General features: G+C 41.8%; 1 long non-coding RNA gene across 1 annotated transcript; it reads left to right on the top strand.

Moving 5' to 3' along the window:
• Positions 1-669: 669 nt before the first annotated feature.
• LOC137158293 (uncharacterized) lies at positions 670-9,072 on the top strand. Its single transcript, XR_010921349.1, has 3 exons — positions 670-1,272; positions 4,160-4,261; positions 8,348-9,072. It is a non-coding gene; the product is annotated as an uncharacterized lncRNA (long non-coding RNA).
• The last annotated feature ends 3,695 nt before the right edge of the window (positions 9,073-12,767 follow it).

Genomic DNA, 12,767 nt, shown 5'->3' with positions numbered 1-12,767 from the left:
TAGCGGTGGACTGACGGGGCCGGCCCCGCCTCCGGGGGCGGTCCCGGCCGGCGCGCGCGCGGGGGTGAGGGGATGGGGAGAGGCGAGCGCTGTGGGCTGCGGCCGGGCCGCGGCGAGGCTCGCGTGACCCCTCCCCTCCCCCCCCGGCAGGGGCCGCTGTGCCTGGGAGTCTGAGGGAGCGGGGAGGTTCCTGGCGGTGGGAGCGTGTGGGGAGCAGTGGCGGGGGTCTCGGGCTGGGGGTGTATGGGGAAGGGTCTTGGGTCGGGTTGGGAGGCTGTGGCAGGGGCCCCTGAGGGGGGCTCGGTCCGGGGGTGTGGTGGGAGGGGTCTCTGGCTGGGAGGCTGTGAAGGGGGGCTCGGTCTGAGGGATGTGGGGGGAGGGGTCTCTAGCTGGGAGGAGGAGGAGGGGCGGGGTCTGTAGCTGGGGAGTCAGAAGGGGGGCTCGGTCTGGGTGTGTGGGGTCTCTGGCTGGGTGGCTGTGGGGAGGGGGGGCTCGGTCTGGAGGTGTGGGGGGAGGGGTCTCTGGCTGGGAGGCTGTGAAGGGGGGCTCGGTCTGAGGGGTGTGGGGGGAGGGGTCTCTGGCTGGGAGGCTGTAGGGAGGGGGTGTCTCGGGGGTCTCTGGTTGGGAGGCTGTAGGAGGGGTTCTGGGGGACGAGAGGTGGCCTCGCTGGTTGGGATTCTAGGAGAAGGGCTCTTGCTTGGGGGGGTGAATCCTTTCTGGGTTTGGGTCCCTCTGTTGACCAGTGCTTTGGAGGGGCTAGGAGAGCGCTCTCAGCCTGTCATGGGTGAGGGGAAGGCGGCAGCAAGGTTCTCTCTGGGTCACTTCTGGCTTCATGTAGACGAGGGTAAAAGGTGTGATATTAGAGCACATTCACTCAAATGTTCTGACCAGCATGGTTGAAAAGTCAACGTAGACAAGACACACAGACGTGAATGTATGCTGAGCTGGTGCAGTTAAAGCCTGGTAGGAGCCTAGGCTACAGCATGGCTTCCTGCATATTCTCTGGCTTTGTCTACACTGTAATCAGGTGGTGTGATTGCAGCATGCTAGTCATGGAGGAATCCTGCACTGCTGTGCACATGCTAAATTTGTGTCTCCCACCCTTTTTTTTGTTTCACAGAAAATACGTTCTGCAGAGAGGCACTGAAGTTACATCTTTTGCCCACCATGGGTTGCTATGGTGCCAGAACTGAGGGCAGCCAGCTCACCAGGCGTAGCCGATGGGGAGAAAGATAGACTGCATTCCTCATAGCACCTTGCTCGTAGGGCCAGGTGAGGCAGCACAAGATTGAGGGGGTGGGAGGGGACAGATAGAACAGGGCACACTGGCTTGCTTGGGAGGGGGTCACAGGCTGTGGGGTCAGAAGGGCCAGTGGAGGGGACAAACTAGGGCAGGAGCTGACAGAGTGGAGGTGCAGGGACCCATGGGAGCAGGAGCAGATGTGCCTGACTGAATGAGAGAGGCTAGGGGTCAGCTGGAGTTTGAATGGGGGAGGCTCCCCAACTCCCTAAGCATACATTTCCCCTTCCCCCCAAAAAACCTGTTCCATACTTCTCCCACCCACACCCAACAGCCCTCCATGTTTATTCACAGGCTCCTTCAAAGCAATTACTTCCCTCTTCCTTAACTCATCCATTACTTGATTCCCCCAAGCCTCTGCACTGCTTCTGAGTGGTGACAAATACATTTCTGTATTGTAGTTTAAATTATTACTCAAAAGTTCTGTATTAATAAGCCTAATAAGGAATCTATTTCTCAAAAAACATTTCCTGAATCTTTTTTGTCAGTATTGTTACAGACATACTTACAAGTATTTTGAAATAAAGTACCAAAATGATTGAAACTGGCATGATTATACTGCTATTTTGAGAAATAAAATATGCAGAATTTTGCAGAATTTTAAAATATTGTGCACAGAATTTTTAATTTTTTGGTGCAGAATCCCCTCAGGAGTAACATGTAGATGTTCCCATGCTAGGTTTGATTTAATACAGTCCTACCCCAGCGTATGGGCAGCTAGTCCAAGCCAGCACCTGAGTGACATTAGACACACGATTATTTTTAGTGCATAAGCTCAACAGAATTAGTAGGTATAATGTCTCCCAGAGCTGGAAGTCACCCTTGCATGAATCCATGCAAGAAAAAGAACTGTTTTGTCTTTTTTACTACAGAATAAAATCCTAGGTCTGGTCTGCACACACTTCTTGTGCTATTACAACTATTTCACTTAGGGATATGACTTTTTTTTTTTAAACCCAGTTGTGGATACAGTTATAACAGTAAAAAGGTGCCTTATGCTGCTATAGCTTATTCTCATTCCCTACAACTGTCTTGTCCACTCTAGGATTTTACTGTGTGTTAATTACTACGTTAGCTAACAGTAAAAAAAAATTCTAGTGAAGAAAAGGCCTCTGTGTCTGAGTCTGTGCTTGTTCCTCTGAGTATGACGTATATATAGCTTAAATAGGTTAACATATGATAACATAAATAAACTCCAAATAAACTTCTGGGAACTAGCCAGATACACACTAAACTTTGCCACCCAGTCACTTCATCTATTGCTCTTTATGTGCGTGTTTATTCACACCAGTGGTTCTCATCCCATGGGCCGCTTATGTCCCAATCAGCACACCGCTGCGGGCCATGTGACATCCTCAGGGCCATACAGGTAGTATATAGTGCATATGCAGCCCACATAACATGTGGAGAGCTGCATATGTAGCCCACAATGGTAAATAGGTTGAAAACTACTGATTTAGACTGTTAGCTGTTTGGTAATATACATACAGTAATAGTAAAAGTATGCAAGTCTCATGCAGGGTTGCATTGTTTAATTTATATTTGTTGGATTGTCAAAAAAAGGCAGGAAATAGACAAAGCAAATGCAGAAGCAATGGGAAAAGAATGTAATACGATAAAAGCTAGAACAGATGGGAAAAATCTTAAAGCCATTAAAAGAGTAGACAGGTTAACACATTAAAATACATACTGGAGAAATTCATCCCTATTGCAAACAGCTGCAACTTATACCAACTTCTCTAGGAGTTGCAGCCACTTACATCAGATTTCCTTCTCTTCTTTTTGTAAAAAAGAAATGTTTAAATGCAATCCACAGTGTTTTGAAAATGGTGTCCCCTATTAAATATATTTATACACTATTCAAGCAGAGTAAAATGCAAACAATAAACAAACAGCATGAATGATGAAAATAAATTAGACTGCTAAAGTTCTTTTAGAGACTTACCATTCTGTGCTGTGATCCAGTCAGTTCTAAAACAATCAGGGCTGAGCAGTGCCTGGGTTAGTACTAGGATGGAATATATTCAAGGAACACATAGGTGCTGTGGGAAGTGGAGTTGGTTACTTAGTAGGATGCAGCTTCTTAGGCATTGGTTCAGTACTGGCACAGAGGAGAGTGCCACCTACTGTGCATCTGCAGCTATTGTCATTTGCATGAAGGTCTTGACTAGTTGTGTTTAAAGATCTGGTTTGCAGTGTTGTAGCTGTGTCAGTCCAAGATATTAGAGAGACAAAGTGGGTGAGGTAATATCTTTTCTTGGACCAACTTCAGCTGGTGAAAGAGAGAAGCTTTTGAGCTTCTCTGTGCAATTTGAAAGCTTGTCTCTTTAACCAGCAGAAGTTGGTCCAGTAAAAGATATTCACCCACCTTGTCTCTCTAAAGATCTCATGGCATTTTGCAAGACGGGGGTTAACTCTCATGTATTGGCTGAATTCAAACTGAACATTAATATCTTCCTTCTGAAATTCTATGAGTTTAAATTGGATTTCATATTCTTCACTTCCTGCCTTAGACTGTTGGCAGCATTGATATATGCAGTTAAACAGTTGTTGCATTTCAATCTAGAATTGGTTGTATTTTATGGAATATGTTGAATTTTATTATTTTTAAAGCACACATAGCCTTCAGGATGCAAAGGGATCTTTAAATCTAAGATATGTAATAAAGTATTATTGACAGGTAAGACATTTTTAATGCAATTTTTATCTTGACAGTGCCCTTTTTGACTTTCTGAAGGTGAGTGGTTCATATATGACTTCTTAAAAGTATTGCAGTGCTGTTTGTAAGCTCTGACCTCTAATTTAAAGTGTGCTGTGAGACATGCTTTTGATACTGAATTGCATTTTTTTTTAAACTAGAGATAAATTTGAAATAAACCACCTAGAGTGAGAGTCATCCATTGACACCAGCAAGAAATAAACTCTTTTTTCCTGAAGTCCTCCTGGAAGTAGTGTCCAGAGGTACGTGATTATCTGCTTATAAGACTGTGTAACAGCAGCTGGTAGTCTATACTACTTGATTTGTCACTTGAGAGTAGAAGTCTTTAGCATAATGCGTTTTGGCTGATGGCACTTGACTCATCATATATACACTTGCCAGAGTAAAAAAGGACCAAAGCCAGCCCAGAAAGAACAATTTATGCCATTCTTTAAAAACAAATCCCGATTTTTATAAACATAGCATATAATTTAAGGTTCAATTCAATAAAAAATGAGCTAGCCATCCCTGCTGACAATTCCTGCTGTAGTAACTACAGAATGCAAAGGCTTTCCATAGCAGACAGCTCCATGAGGTGCCAAGGGACAATGCTGCTTGAAGATACTGTGTTGAAGGGAGGAAAAGTAGTACCCCTATCCTTGCTTTCTGGCAACTGTAGTAGGCATACAATCTGATGATGAGAAAGGGGCTAGAGGAAGATACTAGCATAGTATTTATAATCAGTAAGAATAGGTGAGTTTACACTAAAGCATTAATTTAAACAGGGTTGTACAGGTCTAGAATGGGGTCAAGATAATATCGGAGTCAAAGACAGAGAAACAATCTGCAGGTTTGCGTGATATACTGTTTGTTGTATTCATCATCCACATTCACACTACTGTTATGCAAGGGTCTGTCCTATAAAATACATGTGTGGGTAGGGTTTCCTTTACTAGCATACAGTTGTTATTTGTATTAGGTAGGGCTGTCAAATTATTTAAAAAATTAATCACGAGATTAAAAAAATAGTCACAATCACAGTTTTAATCGCACTGTTAAATAATAATAGAGTACCATTTATTTAAATATTTTTGGATGTTTTCTACATTTTCAAATATATTGATTTCAGTTACAACACAGAATACAAATTGTACAGTGCTCATTTTACATTATTTTTTATAATTAAGGCTAAGATTTTGTCATAGCTATTTTCAGTAAAAGTCACAGACAGGTCATGGGCAATCCACAAAAATTCATAGAAGTCTGTAACTTTTACTAAAAACAATGGGGAGGGGTGCGAAGGGCATTACTGAAGCCTGAGGGGGGGATGAGAACCCACTGCAGGAGGAAGAGGGCCCAGCAATTGCGGCCAGCCCAGTCCCACCAGCGCTGGGGCTCCAAGCTCCCCCTTGGTGGTTTGTGGCTCCAGTGACAATCCCTGCCTGCGACTGAAGGCTGCAGGGTCCGCCAGTTGAAGCTGGAAGCTGCAGGGCCGCCCACAGTGGCTGAATGGGTGGGGTGCTTGTCCGCAATGGTCAGAGGCTCCGGGGGTCAGCCACCCACCGTGACTCAGTGAGCTGGAGGTCCCCTTGCCGCTCGTGAGGGCTGCAGGGTTCCCCCATCACCCACCCCAACAGACAGCAGCGGAGCCTCCGACATGGTAGCTCAAAGCTGCCAGGTCCCTGCCGCCCATGGTGACTCGGAGCTGGGGTGGCCCTTGCTGACAGTGGCTTAGAGCGGGGGAGATCTGCCCCCTCCCCCCCCACTGAGAATTCTGGGACCCTCGCTGCCTGTGGCAATTGAGAATGCCCAGGTCCCTACAGCCCCAGGGCATGGGGCAGAAGCTGAAGAGCATAATTTCACGGATGTCTCTGGAAATCACGGAATCTGAGATTTCTGCAACCTCCGTGACAGCCTTATTTATAATAAATATTTGAATTGTAAAATAGATAAACAAAAGAAATAGTATTTTTCAATTCATCTCATATAAGTGCAATCTCTTTATTATGAAAGTCCAACTTACAAATGTAGATTTTTTTGTTACATAACTGCACTCAGAAGCAAAACAATGTAAAACTTTAGAGCCTACAGGCCCATTCAGTCCTTCTTTTTGTTCAACCAATCACTAAGACAAGCAGGTTTGTTTACATATATGAGAGAGGATGCTGCCCACTTATTATTTCCAATGTCACCTGAAAGTGAGGACAGGCATTCACATGGCATTGTTGTAGCTGTCGTGGCAAGGTATTTACATCTCAGATATGCTAAACATTCGTATGCCCCTTCATGCTTCGATCACCATTCCAGAGGACATGCTTCCATGCTGATGATGGGTTCTGCTCGATAACGAGCCAAAGCAGTGCAGACCAACAAACATTCATTTCCATTATCTGAATCAGAAGGTTGATTTTCTTTTTTGGTGGTTCGGGTTCTGTAGTTTCCGCATCAGAGTGTTGCTGTTTTAAGACTTCTGACAGCATGTTCCGCACCTCATCCCTTTTTTGAATTTTGAAAGGCACTTCAGATTCTTAAACCCTTGGTCGAGTGCTGTAGCTGTCTTTAGAAATCTCATATGGGTACCCTCTTTGCGTTTTGTAAAATCTGCAATGAAAGTGTTCTTAAATTGAACGTGTGCTGGGTCATCATCCAAGACTGTCATAAAACAAAATATATGGCAGAAAGTGGGTAAAACCATGGAGCAGGAGACAGACAGTTCTCCTCACATGCTTCCAGGGCAAGGTCAAATATATTGCGGACAGATTGACCTGTTGCATCCCACATGCTTCCCCAGCAGTTTCACATAGATGGTGAATAACGGGGACCAGAATAAAGCCTTGCAGGTAAGTAAGTGGTCTGGGGATAGAGGAACAAGCTGCCCTCTGTCTAAGGTACTTATCTGGCCCCAATTTCTGTAACATGTAAGTGCCTCATAATCTTTAATGCATTTCTCTTCACATCCATAGAACAATGCTGTATCCCCATATTACAATAGGAAACAGGCAGAGACACACTAAATGACTAAGGTTACAAAGGAAGTCTGTGGTGGAGCCAGCACTTAAATCCAGTTCTCCCAAGTCCCAGGCTAGTGTCCTAACTGCTGGATCATCCTTCCACTCCTATCACAACCCCTGGTGTTCAATCTGACAGTAAGGACTTTGAAACATTTTAAGGGGTTCCCTTACATCCTTGCAGTTTCTTGGAGATGGGGGAATTTGGTTATAAGTGGCATGATGAGGTCCAGAAGTGTGAGTAAGAATGCCTTTTCCCAATTACTACATTGATACTCCACCAGTGCAACAAGTGCTGTTCTGTACCATACCAGGGCTTGAACACTGAGATGGATTTAGGATACTGGCAAATGAAACATGTCATTGGAAATTGTTCCTTTTCACTTTTCAATTAGTTTGCTTAGCAAGGAACTTCAATACAGTGTGGTAATTGGCAAGGTCACCTGCACTGAGTGTTAGTTCCTTTAGTACTGGTTTCACTATTGCACTTTAGGGCAGGATTCCTTCTTTGAAGTAGGTGTTGGTAGTCTCTTTCAGTAGGGATCCCAGAAGATCTCTGTTCTCTTTCACTAGCCAAGAGGGACAGAGGTCAGAATTACGCAGTGGTCTTGACAGTTAGTGCTAAGCAGTTAGTGCTTTTGTGACCTCTTGTGTGAATGGGGCAGATTTTTAAAGGGAGGGAACAGTGTCTTTGGTCCAGTGCTTGGCTTTGTTGTTCTTGATGTCTGGCAAGTTTGTCCCAGATGCAAGATATCTTCTGTTCAGCAGCCTGATGATCATTCTTGGTACAAGATGCTAGGTTCTTGGGTTAAGTGAAAGCATTCTGCACTTACAATCCAGAATAGTTCTGTGGATGTGATATTTTGTCTCTAAGGCAGAGGGGAGATAAATGGTGTTGTCTTACTTCACAGGAGGTTTCAGTTTAATTCCTGCCAAACCCCTGTCTATTTAATGCAAAGCACCACCAAGCATAGGCCTCAAAAGAGAGGCCATGGATTAACAGTCATGGAGACTGAATTACTTCCATCTCAAAATTGGGGGCATGTTGGCATGGCAGCATGGTGAAGTTTGCATGGTTGCTGCTTATGGGATGTGTTGTGTTAATAAATGGAGGATTTCCATCTCCAAGACTGTCACTGTAATCTAGCACCTTTCATGAACACTAAATTTGCTATTAAACAATCTAAAGTGAGTTATAACAATGTACTGACTAGTGCTGGAAAGCCCGTTCTACTTCAAGATGGTGCTAGATAGAATAAGAATAAAATGAGAATTAAGTCAACAGTATATTGTTTAATGGGAAGATGTAATGACAATATGCCAGTTCATTTCTTCTGACAGAAGCAGCTATGCTTAATGCGAAGTTGACAAGTCAAATCCCTAGACAGGAGTTTGCTTGGTCTATCTCGCAGCAACTCTAGGCAATCTGAAGAGGGGGTTTCATGCTGCCTGCAGCATAAGCCGCTTATCCACAGTCCTGCTGGAAATTAGCCGGATGACAATTACATGAAGTGATTTTATGGTTGCTAGTGGGAGAGAGAAAAGAAAAATAAAGTGATTTGAACGTTTCAGCATATTCAAGTAATCTGTCCCTGCTAATCCCTTAAATAATAGCATGAGACTGTTACAGCATCCATGCTAATATGAAGATCCTTACATAGGAGGTTGGTTGTACATGTTGAATAATCAGTGACAGGAAATATTTACATGAATGGAGTCATGCAAGCTGACTGACACATACAGTGTCATTTATAATTAAAGTAGCCTCACATTTTCTGAATTTCCCAGAGATGATAAAAATAGACATGCAGGTTTTCCAAAGTTGTAGAAGAATTTATAGATTCCTTCCAGTTATCATCTAGTCTGACCTCCTGTATAACACAGGCCATAGAACTTTCCCAAAATAATTCCTAGAGCAGATTTTTTTTTAAAAAAACATCAAATCTTTGTTTTAAAAATTGCCAGTGATAGAGAAACCATCACAAATCTTGGAAAATTGTTCCACTGGTTATATACTCTCAGAATTAAAAATATATGCCCTATTTCCAGCCTGAATTTCTCTAACTTACAGCTATTGGATCATGTTATACCTTTCTGTGGTAGGCTGAAGATCCCATTATTAAATATCTGTTCCTCATGTAGATACTTATAGACTGTAATCAAGTTAGCCTTAATCTCTTTGTTAAGCTAAACAGAATGATTCTTTGAGTCTATCACTATAAAGGTAGGTTTTCTAATCCTTTATTCATTCTCATAGTTCTTCTCTGACCCATCTCCAGTTTATCAACATCATTGTGGACAACAGAACTGGAAACAGTATTCCAGCAGCGGTCTCATCAGTGCCAAATCTGGAGGTAAAATTATCTTTCTACTCCAGATTGGTATTTTCCTCTTTATGCATCCAGAATCACATTAGCTCTTTTGGCCACAGTATCACAGTGGAGCTTATGTTCAACTGATTATCCACCAGGAACCCAAAATCTCTTTTTTGTATTTTAAACAATGTTCAGTATCAGTTGTGATTTCTTAATGCTGGCTAAAGGAAATCCTGGCCTTTCTTGTTTGTTGACAATGACAGAGTTTGGTGCTGATTGAGCTTTTGGGGAGGAAATAGGGTGCGATTTAGTCAACTCATTCACAGACTCATGTGCTGGGTGGGCAAAAGCATGCATTGGCCTGAGGTGGCAGTAAAACCAGAGGTGGCCTAAGATCTGGTCTACAGTTTAAAGTTTTACCACTATAACTAGCGTTACTAGTACTGTATAACTGGGTGTTCCAGTTGTCTACCTCCCACCACTTGGATGCTGTTCAGCGGGCGGGCTGGAGGTGGAGAGCCAGGGAGGCTGAACATTCCAGCTTTCAGTTTCCCCCACAGTCCAGGTACCTCTCAGGACGCCAGGCCAGGGATGGGGGAGAATGTGGAGAGAGCCAGGGCATCCAGCCATTTAGGTTCTTGTCAGTCTCTCTTTCTGCTAGTGAAATTGGCAAGAATCTTCAAGCTGGACGACTGGCAAGCCACAAAATTCCATTTTTGTTATTCCAAAAGGAAATTTTTCTAAAAATCCTGTCATGCAAAACAATTTCTCACTTTTTACCTTTCATCCCAATTCAAGACGACATTTTTTTTAAAAACATGAAATATTTTGTGGGAAAGCATTTCCATTTTCTGGTCAGCTCTAGGTATGTCTTACACTGGTATTCAGTGAAATATTTTAAAAAGGAAACAGGCTTTTCCAAATTATTTATTGCTTTTATATTCCCAAAGCAGATAAAATACCAGACCAGGATGCTTCTTAAAATTTCAACATTTTACCTTTTTGCCAGTTGTATAATATGTTCTGAGTGCAATAGTTACATATTAATTAATTTTAGATTAGATACTCCAGAAGTTCTCCATTATCTGTACCCAAATATTTTCCTGTCCCCTTTCTGATAATTTTCTTTTATGGTTCAGTTTAATTTGAATTGGGCCAACATGTTCAGATACTTATATTCGTGGATATACTGCATGTCTTTACATTGCCTAGTAAAAGGAGACCCTCATCCTTGATTGGTGTCTCTAGAAGCCATCTACTTTTTCTCCAGTGTTAAGGGGACCACATTACTTGATTTCTGGAATAATGCTGATGGGTGTCTATTGCCAGAAATGCCAGCACTGTTCCATGTTTTGTCCTTTTGTTCCATCATAGGAAATTTTTTTTTTTGGTAACAAAACATTTCTCAATTTTTTCATTAAATATATTTTGCTGGATATTTGGATTTCAATACTTGCTTTCCAATTATAATAGAAGGAACAACACATTTTATTCACCCTTTCCTTCCAAGCAAACACCTACCCACTGCCTTTTTAGCACTTCCCATATGCGGTGGTTATGGCATCTTTCCTGTTGCTGTCTTTAAAGGAAACACTCCCTTCTCTCTTTCTTAGAACAGCAATCTGAAAGTTAAAAAGAACAATTAATAAGTTGGGCGCTATATTTGAAAAGGTGAATTTTAATTAAAATTGGCGTTTCTGACTGAGCCAGTTGCTGGTGCCAGCTAGCTTGCTGTGGATATAATACTGTGTATGGATAGCCCACTGTAAGACACTGAATCAGTTTCAACTTTTCTTCAAGACCACTATAATAATGATTCTATACTTAAATAACGCAGGTAGAGAGATGGGGAGGGGGACACTAGGCAGCTTTTGAATTGGATTAATATTGCAAATTCCAAATGTTTGAAAATCATGAGACTTTAAATAAAATGGGATTCTTTTTATTTGAATTCTAGCTTTTGTGCATTTAGGATGCACGCAGGTCATATTTCTAAGTGTTTCTTCACAACATATTTTTAAGCGTTTCTTCACAACATATTTTTAAGCGTCGTCTTCACAATCTGTGGACCATTTTTGCAGATCATGGATGGGCTATGAATACAAATTTTGTATCCATGCAGGACTCTGACCATGTTTACTGTAAACGTTTTTGTTTTGTTTTTTTAAACAAACCCTTACTATATTATAAACATTTAAAAAAAAAAAAAAAAAAAAAAAAAAAAAAAAAAAAAAAGCTGATATTCGTATGTCACCATACAACTCCTGGATCCTGTGATATAAATAAAAACATCAAATAATGCAACACATGATAATCACCAAAGTTGGCAATACTGTAAGATGCATCATTTTTGTTTCATTTAAAGCTTATTCTGCTTCTATATTTTATAAAATCACTATGACGGCCCTATTTCTGAATCCTGATGGGATAGTGTTCATTGGGAAGAAATTAAGGCCTGATCTACACCCAAAACTTAGATTGACCTAGCTACATTGCTCAGGGGGTTGAATTTTTCAGACATTTGAGAGACATAGCTAAGACGACCTAAGACCCAGTATAGACCCTACTAGCTTGGTGGAAGAAATCTTCCGTTGATCTATTTACTACAGCGACTGAAAAAAATCTTTCTGTCATTGTAGCAAGTGTCTACACTAGAGCAGCATAGTTACAGCAGTGCCACTGTGGCGCGTGTAGTGTAGACATAGGCACAGTCTCTCAGCATTCTTATTTTCCACTATAACTTCTTGGCGTGAAGGGTTAGAAAGAAAGTGTTACATTCTCTTGGGGCAAAAACTTAATCAAGACTGGGTTTGTCTATGTTAGAAATATTGCACTAGTTTAACCAAATCAATCTAGTTAAACCTGTAAAAATCCCTAATACACTTAAACCAATTAAGTCCTTGCTTAAAGTTGATTTAGCTTTTGTTGGTAAATTACTGAATTAAGCTAACCTGATTAATGCAAAAATTAAGTGAGGGTTGAACACTGAAGGTCTGCACCAGTTTAATAAGATCAATTTAAAACTGATTTAGTTAAACTGGAGCAACTTTCCTAATGTAAACCAGACTTACTGAACTTAACTGGAGTTTTGTTTGAAAAAATCTTGTAAGGATGGCAGAATTTGACCCTTATCTACTCAAAGTGCGCCAACTTAAAGACTTTTAAAAGACAATCATTATCATTTACAGGACACACAAAAAGAATGCAAACAACCACCTCAGTTTTTACTATACACAGCACTTTGTAAACATTAACTGAGGTATTATTTCTTTGTTAATGTAGGGAAAACTGAGGTTGAGTGTAGGTTGTGACTTGCCCAAGGACAGAGAGAGACCTAACTGAGAGCTGGGCTTAGAAATCAGTCCTGATGTCTGACTAGAACATCATACTAGGTTTATTCTCAACTCTTCAGAAGATCATCTGTATGTAAAGATAATGCACTCCTT

This window comes from Emydura macquarii, unplaced genomic scaffold (assembly GCF_026122565.2).
Source record: "Emydura macquarii macquarii isolate MOO-44397 ecotype Brisbane River unplaced genomic scaffold, CSIRO-AGI_Emac_v2 contig_1644, whole genome shotgun sequence".
Lineage (NCBI taxonomy): Eukaryota > Metazoa > Chordata > Testudines > Chelidae > Emydura > Emydura macquarii.
Note: the sequence above shows the minus strand (reverse complement) of the source record. Positions and strands in the feature narration are given on the sequence as shown.